The following is a 10,607-nucleotide window of genomic DNA, read 5'->3' on the forward strand; positions in this document are numbered from 1 at the left end:
TTTTTTTTCTTAGTGTTCATTTCGAATCAAAATTCAGCAAATAATGCTTTAAGCAAATAAAATTAATTTAATTATCAAAACAGATTTTATATTTTAAAACTGCTTGCTTTCTTTTCTAAAAAAAATGTGGTTAAATAAAATATTTAGAAAATAATACTGCGCATTGACCTTCAAATGGTTTCATTTATAAATATTTCCTCCAAATTTTTTTCAATTGCTCAACATACGTCTAGGTTTTTAAAATTTCACCCCATTACTTAAATTAATACCTAACAAAAAATATTATATGAAATTCAATGTAATGTATATTCTTCAATTATATTTCTATTGTTAAAAAACAAGTTTAAAATAGATGTATGCATCACTTAAATATTTAAAAACTAATTTCTGATGTTATATAATTTAAAAAAAATTTTATAAAAAAAGGATTAAATTAACTTTTATTCTTAGACAGGAGATTAATCCTTTTTACTAGCCGTGGAATAATGGTAGATGCTGTTTGCTAATATTGCAACAATGTTTCTATATTATGTTTATGATGAAGACTTATGTACATCTTGTGTAGCCTATGTACAGTCTCCATCAAACTAACTGTGAAGTTTGCCGTAAAGAACTTTTTTTTACCTTTATGGTTTTGAAAGCGCTTACAACTAGTATGGTTATAAAACTATGAATAGAAAACTACACAGTATTTTTACCATTGCATTTCATGCTTTCAAAACAGTAAAAAAGGAATTTAGCTAAACATTAGAGCTAGACTTTTCATAAGGTGTTGGCATTGAAGTTAGGTTGTGGTTGAGTTATGATTTATCAAATGAACCCTGAAATTAGGTTCAAATAGTTTTTTTTGGTTATTTCACCCTATCGCAAGAAATAGGAAGTTAGATATCTTTTGTGTTAAGCAGATTTATGGTACTGTCTTCTAGCCGGAATGAGTATCGTATTCTTCTAGTCCAGGATCACGAATTCATGTGTTGAAGGAATAGAGGAAATTGTGTAGGGTCTACGCTGGTACTCGAACATCCGTTCAGTTGGTCATGAGATTGACAGATTAGCCGTTTTGGCTATAACGTGTACTCAGCTTCAAAGGACGAAGTGGCTTCATTAAGTGGACCTAGTTGGTGAGATAAACTTCTGATTGTTCAACAGTAATAAGTGAAAGCAGTTAATAAACGGTTTTTCTCATAGTTAACAGTTTGAATACCATTTTATTCATGGTTATTTGACTATTTTGTTATAATATGGGAAAGTAACAATTAAATAAATTGTTACTTAACCATTTTTCCTAGAAATTTTAATCAGTGTAAATAAAAATTAAATTTCATGGTTTTAACATTTTATAAATATTTCTTTTGTGTAATATTTTTCTAAAATGACATTAGAAATCAATTTTATTACATTGTAGCACTATGGTGTATCTTTTAAAATCTGTTTTAAAACACAAGAAATATAATTGAAGAACATTAGAATTTCATAATATTAAAACCATGAAGTATCATTTTTATATTTACCTTAATCTACAACACAAACTTAATCTAGAAGCATTATTACGATTTCAGTAAACCTCACCCACCATTGTTCCACGAGTTGTAAAAACGAATTAATCTCTTGTCAAAGAGTGAAAGTAAATTAAAACATCTTCACGACACCTTGCCATTCATCTTTCATTGAGGTCATAACGATTTATGGTGTGGTCATTTTCAGAAGACTTCTAACAGAAGTAACTGCTCATTTGTTCCACTCTCTGCCAACCGACAGACGATTGCGTGCTCAACTAATTTCGCCATTTTGCTTCTCAGTAAGCCATGAGGACTGTCTGAGATGATTTTATCGTATACCGTTGGTCTTGACCTTCCTTTTTAACGTGGGAAAGACGTTTCAAATAAAACGTGATGTACTTGCTGATAATAAATTATTATTATTACGTTTGATAGAACTTGAAAATGGAACCATTTAAGGTTTTGACTCAAAAATTTGTAGATATTTTTTTTCAATGTTTTAAGGGGCAGAGAATAATGCTTTAAAACAAAATGTTAAAAACAATCTAAATAGGTGATCTCATTAATTATTTTTTAATACTTATGCGTGAATACTAATTTATAAATTAAAAATAATTAAGACAGAATTATTTCAATATCAAAATCTAACCATCCACGTGTTCATGGGCGTAGTTGGCGGCTGGGATGCTGGGTGTATATGATCCCCATAATAATTAATAACCTCTAAAACAAATTGAACGTTGTGTATTTGCTTATAATAAATTACCATTATCTTTGAAAGAACTTGAAAGTAGGTGCTTTATAGATGCTTAAAGCTCAAAAAATTATAGATAAATATTTATTTATTTTTATTTTTTCAAAGTTTTAGGAAGGATTTAAGATGTAGAGAATAAAGGAATCAGAACAAAAGCATTGTTAAAAAGAATCTAAAGAAAAATTGTAGTAATCGAATTTGTTTCCGATATGAATTTAGTTATTAAAAATAATTAACACTTGATTATTTCGTTTAACAATATTAAAATCAAACCACTCATGTTTCAAACCATGGGCGTCGCTGTCAGGTGGTGGGGTGAGGTGATGCGTGGCTGTCTGGATCTCCCTCATTAATTAATCACCCTCATTAATTAACCTCATAATCTGAAGGTCCCCTTCAATATTTCAGAGAAATTAAGAAAATTTTCTTAAATTGTCGTCGACTTAAATTCCTTAAAGTTAAAAATAAAAAAAATATTAAAATTAGTAATTTTTATTTTTTTTTATTTTTTACACATTAAAGAAATTAGTTTTCTTGTGTGTTAAATTTAGAGAACTATTATATTACCATGCTTCAAACAATGTTTTAAAACTATTTTGTGTTGTAAAGTTATTCTTGTTTCAAGAGGGAGGACCAAAAATTTAATCTGAACTGCCTACGTTCTATCATAATATAAATAACTTATATAACGTATAGTATGGGGACACACGACATAAACAGTGGCATACAGAAAGATGGTCAAACGGGACCTAGTCAATGAGTTAATCTGTTGGATCCCAAGGACATTAAAACTATTAAACTAATTTTATTATTTTATTCTGAAATAAATTTTTTAACAGATAAATATTGAACTAGACCAAGTATTTTATGACGAATCAAATATGATTATCGAATAAATTTATAATTAAAGTTTTTGGACATCAATTTTTTAAAAAAAAGTTTTATATTTAAAGAAAATGTAAGAATATTTAGTAACAAATAATACATTTTTATCCAAGAAGAATTTACCTATACAAAATTAGTTTAAAGTTTCGAAATTTTGTAATGTGGATTTAGTTTTCTGTTAATATACATTTCCGTTTCTTCAAACAAAGAAAGTTTTATTTCTTTTTAATTATTAAATGAGTACGCCATTTGTTTAAAAGTTGAATACAGAACCCCGGGCAGTTACATATTTATTTCAAACCTCTTAGTAAGTTTTTTTAAGTAATTCTTCCCATAGATTAATTCTAGAAGTCATTTCAATTTTAGGAGTTGGTGTATTAATGTAATCTAATGTATTAAAACATATTTTATACTGACATTTTTATTTAAGCAAATAGTAGCTCTTATTATTAAATGAAAAGTAAACAAAAAATGCCCGTTGAAATCTACTTAAATCTTTATAATACTCTTTTCGGTAAATGGGGAAAAAAAGCATTTTATTGCAAATAAACAGTTGCAGAATCTGAAGACAGAATTTCAAACGATTTTAATAGAAGAAATTCGAATGGAAAAATAAAATAATGCTATTAATTTTCAAAGTGATTTGCAAAAATTAAAATATTTATTTCAAAAATAAAAATTATGAATAGAACCTAAAATTCTGCGAAATTACTTTGCCATCTGCCGGTACAAATCTCCCCCATTTTCCCCTGTCTTCTTACTTTTAATAAATATATATATCAAAAAAACTATTCCATACTGGTGAATTTCAACCGTGGATTCATTAAGAAACTCACGACTAAAAAACCCCACCTGTTGTTCCCAGATTCATCCTTCTAATTTACCTTGGAACAACGGAAGTGGGTGGGGGGTATACTGCTAGGTTATCAAACATCAGGATGCCGTCAGACATGCATTAATACCATCTAGTAAAAAAAAAATTCTATATGTGAGATAGATTAAAAAGAACAAAACCTTATGTCCCATGAAAGAGATTATTAAAGAGACGAATCTAGGCGAAAACAATGCAGTATTTGGTGACAGCAGTAGAATATGAAACTGGTTTCGGTTTAAGACCTTGAAAAGGATTACTGATTTGATTGTATGATGAGATCTAACGGTCATTATTGGGGTGTAAATTCCTGTCAATAGGTGCTTGAGTATCTTCATTTTCCCCCACTTTCTTAGATGCTGTATATTCAGATATTAAGATATTCATCTGATATAAGCTAAGGTGGAGATTATTCCTCTCGCGTTCGTTAAGTATTGTGGGAAACGCCTTTGGCCACAAAGTACTTCGTTTACATTTTTAATTAAGTTTTTATAAGGTGTATAGAATTATAAATTAAAGTTTAAATTTAATTATGTTGTAAATATTATTGATATAATATCAGTTTTCAGTTTTAAAATATATAACTGTAAATAAGAAAAATAAATTAATCAAATCAATTCGAATTTTTTTAAGATTAAGTTACACTTAATCTTTAAATTAGTGAAAAATAATTGTGATTTCTCAAAATCAGATTGATTAGCTTGAATTTTGTTAAAGTAATTAAAACTCAAAATAAGATAACGAAAAGTTTGTTTAAAAAATCTAAATATTGTACATTTATATTTTAAGATAAAGTTACATTTTGAATTTAAAGTAAGCGAAAAACAATTGTATACTATCTCTAGTATAAAAAAAGAATCAGTTGTGGGGGAAGCAAATTAAGTAACACTTTCTTAAAGTAACTGAAACTCGGTTTAAAAAAGTTCTTTATTGTACACCATTTTTTTTTTAAAGATAAGTTACTCTAAAAAAATTCTTGTAAAATTTGCGTAATTTATGGTATTGGATTTCTTGGTTAAAAAACAAAATTAAAAAGAAACATAATGCTAATAATAAAAACCAAAATATACGATATTAAAACAACTTATGTGATAACTTTTTCTGTTCATGTGGTAACGGTTTACCTGAAATTTGGATTTTCAAAATTATAGTTCTTATTACCATAAATTTTAGTGAAGAATTTTCAAAACTGAAAATTAAATTTAACCGAATAAATGGTTTTTACGCCATGCTCTAAAATATCATGATAAAATTGTCAAATTTCATCACATTTACCAAATGTCATCATGTACTCTAAAACTATATTTTATTGTTAATTTAACCAAAACGCTACGGTAAAAATTATAAATTTTTCTGGTGTTCTCATAGAGCCAAAAACACGGTAAGTTTAATCATATTCTATTAGTTTTGATCATACTTTTTTTCCCAGTGTGTGCGAATTAAATTAAACTAGAAATATTTGTATGCAATGAAAATTAAAATCGATCAAATTTTTCAGAAGTATGCTATTTATTAGGGAAGAGATTCAACTTATTAAAAAGCCTTGATAGTTAGAATAATGATGAGTTTTGAAGAAAAAAAACTGCGAGAAAAAAGACATGAAATTTTTTACTATTCAGTTTTTAAAAAAATTATAGTAAATAAAAAAAAAATTTATTATTTATTTACAAATATGGAACAATTTTTTAGAATTACTAAAGATGGTAGATTATTCTCCAAACAAATGCTAAATGTGTCATTTGTGATTATTATTACTACGCTGTAATCGTTTTAGATTTTAATGATGAGAATAATGATAAGAGAAAAAGCTAACATAAAGTCTTAATCTAATAAAGCCACTTAAACTATTTTTTATCATTAGTTTACATGTTAAAAATCAGACATCAATTTTCAGCAATATCTTTAAATACTAAGCGATAAAAACTATAAAAAATCATTCATTCGTGCTAAATGAATACTTATGAATTTATTGAAATAGATTGAATATGTAGAAAAAAAATTTCCTTTACCCAGTTTTCATAGATAAATATTCTTTTCAACTGAGATCTCAAAATAATTTTTGTGCCATTTTCGTTAATTCGTTTTCGTGTCTATGAAAGTGGAATAATGAGAATGGTGAAATTTTAACTAAAGTTTTATATGACAATAAAAGTTCAGTAAGAATTTAAATGATTCTTGATCACTAAAAATAGAATTTATTATTATATTATGGATAAATAGAACTTAATCTCGATTGCGACTATTTTTAGACTAAAGAAAGCGTTCAAAACTGTTCTAAAGTTATGCACCAGAATGACAAATTCTAACCGTTCTCTGACTTATATCACCTTTTTGCATTGGACATTTACGTATCATTCTGCTTTTAATTTGGCAATGGAAAGAAAACTGAGGTTGGTGCATAAATTCTTAAATATTTGAATTTTGGCTTATGCAAACCAAAATAATTTCAATTTGGCTTATGCAAACCAAAATTTCAGTTTCGTTAAAATGAAATTTTACTTTTGTCACCTCCGTTACTTTATATAAGTATTTAATTTAAAGTTTCATAGGTAAATGATATTGCCGGAAGCAAATCATGGCATTTTTTAAAAAATTCTTTTGGGCTTTAGTTTAGCTTTGGTACTTTTTCCATTTTTATGTACTGTTATTAGTCGAACTATACTGAATTGGACACATTTTTGGAGAAAATGATTATATGAACACCATAAGAAAACCACCTCCACAAAACATGATTACCTGTTGTTTACAAAAGAAAAGAAAACCTTTATAAATTTTTAATAAAATTCAATTGTTTAAATACAAAAAAAACTTTTGAAATATGATAAATCAGTTCTAAATTTTTAAGTGAATTAAGCTAGACTAAATCGATATAGGCTACCTAAAGGAGATTGGAGAAAAGACGCAAAAATAAGAAAAATATAAAATTAAAGAAAAAAACTGGTCTAAAGATGTAGCCGGGTAATTTAAAAAAGAAAAAAATCACTATTTTCGTATGTAAATATTGAGCACAAACTCATACTTACATACAACGTCTACCCATGACCACCTTAAATCTATGTTTTTAGAACCCGCATCAAAAATAAAAACAGAAAAGTGTACATATTATTGGCTGCAAACTAATATATCAGCAGGAAATTTACAAAAACACTTTCGAAATATAACGAATCATTACTAAAAAAAGCGGAACTAAAAACAGTTTCACAGCCAGGAGAAGCAGACTGAAATTGAAGAACGATTATTAGAAATATTTCCAGGATTGGTGATAAATTCCACCAATTCGTCGCCAGTGGTTCGAAAGAATCATTTTTTGTTTTTTATTGGCAGAAAAGTTAGTTTGTGACAGCTAATGGGGAATTTTTTATTTTCTTAACGTTTATAAATAATTCGAAAAATAGGTATAATTGTGGTCAGTTCCTGTTTTATTCCTTTATTTTAGTTATCTTAAGATCCAAAGTATTTCAAAAAAGTAATTACTTTATTTAAAAAAATCTATTTTTCAACTGTAAAGTCGTTTTAAGAATATATTTTACAGTCTTTAATATGCACTTATCAATGAGGCTACAAAACATATACTACTTCGCATGCTTTTTGACAAATTTAAACAAAATGATTTATTATGTTTCAATAGATTCGACTGTTAACTAAGATCCAATTACTCAAATGAATCTTCCTAGATTGTCACGATTTATTCATATGAGTTTAAGTTGAGTCATGAGCAAAGTTTTGCAACGTGTTCGGAATTTTTACAATTGCGTTTCCTTGGTAACCGTGGTAGATAGTAAACAAGAACACACCCTCCCCTTATAAATCTTTTCTATTCTCATCTGTCGTATTTAATGAATAAAAAAGTGTCTCATTTTCAACCATTACCCTTTAAGCATCAGAAATACTTTTAAATTTTGAATAATAGTTTTAGAAAAGATACAATATTCTAAACAATCAATGCAAGAGTTTTAAGTCATAAATCAAAACGGCAGTTTATTAATTGGTTAAATGCTTCTTTTTACGCGATGAGAAGGCAGATAAGTGTATATTCATTTGTGACAGTAATTAATGGCTGCGTTATTTTAAATTTAATTTATTTTACAACCTTTATCAAACATATGTTTCGCGAAATTAATGTCTGTCATAGCATTTTTTACAAAGTAAAATCAAAGCGTAAAAGGGACATTTAGAATTATAACTTCTGTATAAATTTAAGCTAAAGGACAAACTTTTCACATATTTTTAAATTTTTGCTTATTTCGTACGGCTTGTAGAAATTTCACGTACTAGGACTCAATCTTAATTATTTGAGGGAAAGATGCTAAATATGTTGATTATTTAGTGAAGACTATATTTTAAGTTACAAAATCAGACACAAAAATGTGCTGTCTCTAAAAAGCATAATTGGTCTTCTGACCCATAAACTATAGGGATAACCGCAATCTGGGAAATATGGTCCTAATTGTTTGGTTAGTAGAACAGTTCAAAGTTTGAATCCCTTGCCTTAATGTTACATTTACTTTCTGCATATTTCGCCATATCACGAGAAATTTTTAAGCGAATCGGAAAATTTTTGCACGCCATCGTAAAATTAGTAGTTTAAATTATATTCTATAAAAATATTATTTTTTAATAAATATTTATTTTCTATTATTTCATTTAGTAATAGTCGAAAAATTATGAGTTGTAAGAAATACAAAGTTTTACATCATTTTAAAGTATATAATGCTACATGTCAAAATAAAAAATGTGAACGAAATAGCCCGAATAGTTCTTAAAAAAATCAAATTTTAAACGTAAGACTTGGAAAAAAGATGTGTCTGTTCAAATTAAATGCGTTTCTGTTCCTATTTTCGTATTTTAAGATATTTTCTGTACTAATTCGCATATTTGAGCTCACCTCCACGTTATTTTAATTAAGTCCTAGTACATGAAGGTCCAATCATTTGATCAAAAGTTATTCGGGGTGATTAATTTTTTTCTTCTGAGCACTGTATAAAGTTTTCTTGTTTTTTCATTTGTTTCAATTTCATAAAATTATCTTTTGTTTCTACCTTTCTTTTCTTCCAAACTCATTTTAAAGTTATAATTGCTTAAATTAATTTAATTTAATTAGAAATAATTTAAATTAATTTAAAAATTCCAAAAGAAAATGACTTATTTCGTATTAATTGTACTTACTCTTTTATATTCCTTTTATTAACTTTAAATTAAATTAAAAAAATTAGATTAAAATAAACTAAAAACCGTGATAAAATAATATCAAGAAGTAAAAATAGCGAGAAGAAATAAGAATTTATAAGAAATAAGAAAATTTGAATAAATTTTTATAGACATACCAAAGGCAGTTTCGTATACATAAATTAAATCATAATAATTTTTCAGATTAATTGTTAACTTAAATTTTGAAAATTTTTAAATTTTACTAATTATAATGTGACATTAAAATTATGTTTTATGAAAATGAATTAAAAAGGTTTTAGTTCACCTTTTGAATTGCTTAAAAATTACTAAATTATAAATAAATTTAGAAGAATTAAAGAAAATGTTTTTACTATTAATGCCTCTCCTGTTTATTATTTTTTTAAATTTTAAAATATTTCTATTTAAATAAAAATCATGACATAACAATATTCAAAGTGAAAATATTACAAACAATAATACAGTTTCCTACAGATATTGTAAAAAAGTAATTATTAGTCATTAATCCCACAAAAAAAAATTTAAAATGTGAATAATTTACGAAACTAAACTATTTAAACAAATTTTAATTTACCTTTTTAATTTTTAAATAATTCAGAAAAAGAAAAATTTATGTTCAAAATTTTCTTACCAGAGTAGGAGAAATATATAATCCTTCTTGAACAATACGGCAAACAAACCCATTGCCTCGTGTATCCATAGATTGGATGGATGGACTATCACCATATGTTCTATAAACGAAGAAGCATCGCCGTACCGGAGATCAAGCGGATGTTTCCCAACAAATGCCGCACCATCCGATTCACAAAGGTTGGCATATTTTCTCTTTGGCGAACAAAGAATAAATACATTGGCGAAGATATTTTAGTTTCGGAATGAATGCCGGTTGGCGGAAGCGATTAAAGTTCCAGGTGATTTCATGTTTATAGCATAATAAAAACACCTAAGCTGACCAAGCTATCAAGTTTTTGTTTTCTTTTATAAAAATAATAAATCAAATTCGATATTTTTATTCTATTTAGACGGGTTTAATGTAATAATAATGTTTTACTAAGATTCACAAGTTTTTCTCAATTCACGTAAATTTAAAATTTCTAATCACAAGTATATCATTTACGTATACTACACGAATAATAGCAATTATATATATATATATATATATATATTTTTTTTTTTTTTTTTTTTTTTTTTTAAAGTGCAAAGCAATCAAGCAGATTAGAACAATCTTGGTTATTTGCATTTTAAATTTCTAAACACGATATATATTAGTTGCAATTATACATAAACGAAATAATGAAATGCTAATAGTTTGGGATAATCTAGATGATTTTGTATTTTTTTAAATTCTAAATTACTGGTTTTTGCATTTCTGAAAGCGCATTTAATTACGTCTACACAAATTCAAATATTA

At 26.6% G+C, this 10,607-nt stretch overlaps 1 protein-coding gene across 3 annotated transcripts in view; it reads right to left on the reverse strand.

The window, feature by feature from the left end:
• Nucleotides 1-10,093, reverse strand: part of LOC107454946 (uncharacterized) — a 59,689-nt gene extending 49,596 nt beyond the window's left edge. The window contains exon 1 of one of the 3 annotated variants that reach the window (XM_043040942.3): nucleotides 9,828-10,093. The gene's annotated coding sequence lies outside the window, so the exon portion shown is untranslated. The remainder of the gene's footprint in view (nucleotides 1-9,827) is intronic. The other 2 variants (XM_043040945.3, XM_043040943.3) reach the window with 2 other exon arrangements.
• Nucleotides 10,094-10,607: the final 514 nt, after the last annotated feature.

The sequence above is a fragment of the Parasteatoda tepidariorum genome, chromosome 2 (assembly GCF_982258835.1).
Source record: "Parasteatoda tepidariorum strain Cologne lab strain chromosome 2, Ptep-v5.0, whole genome shotgun sequence".
Taxonomy (NCBI): Eukaryota; Metazoa; Arthropoda; class Arachnida; order Araneae; family Theridiidae; genus Parasteatoda; species Parasteatoda tepidariorum.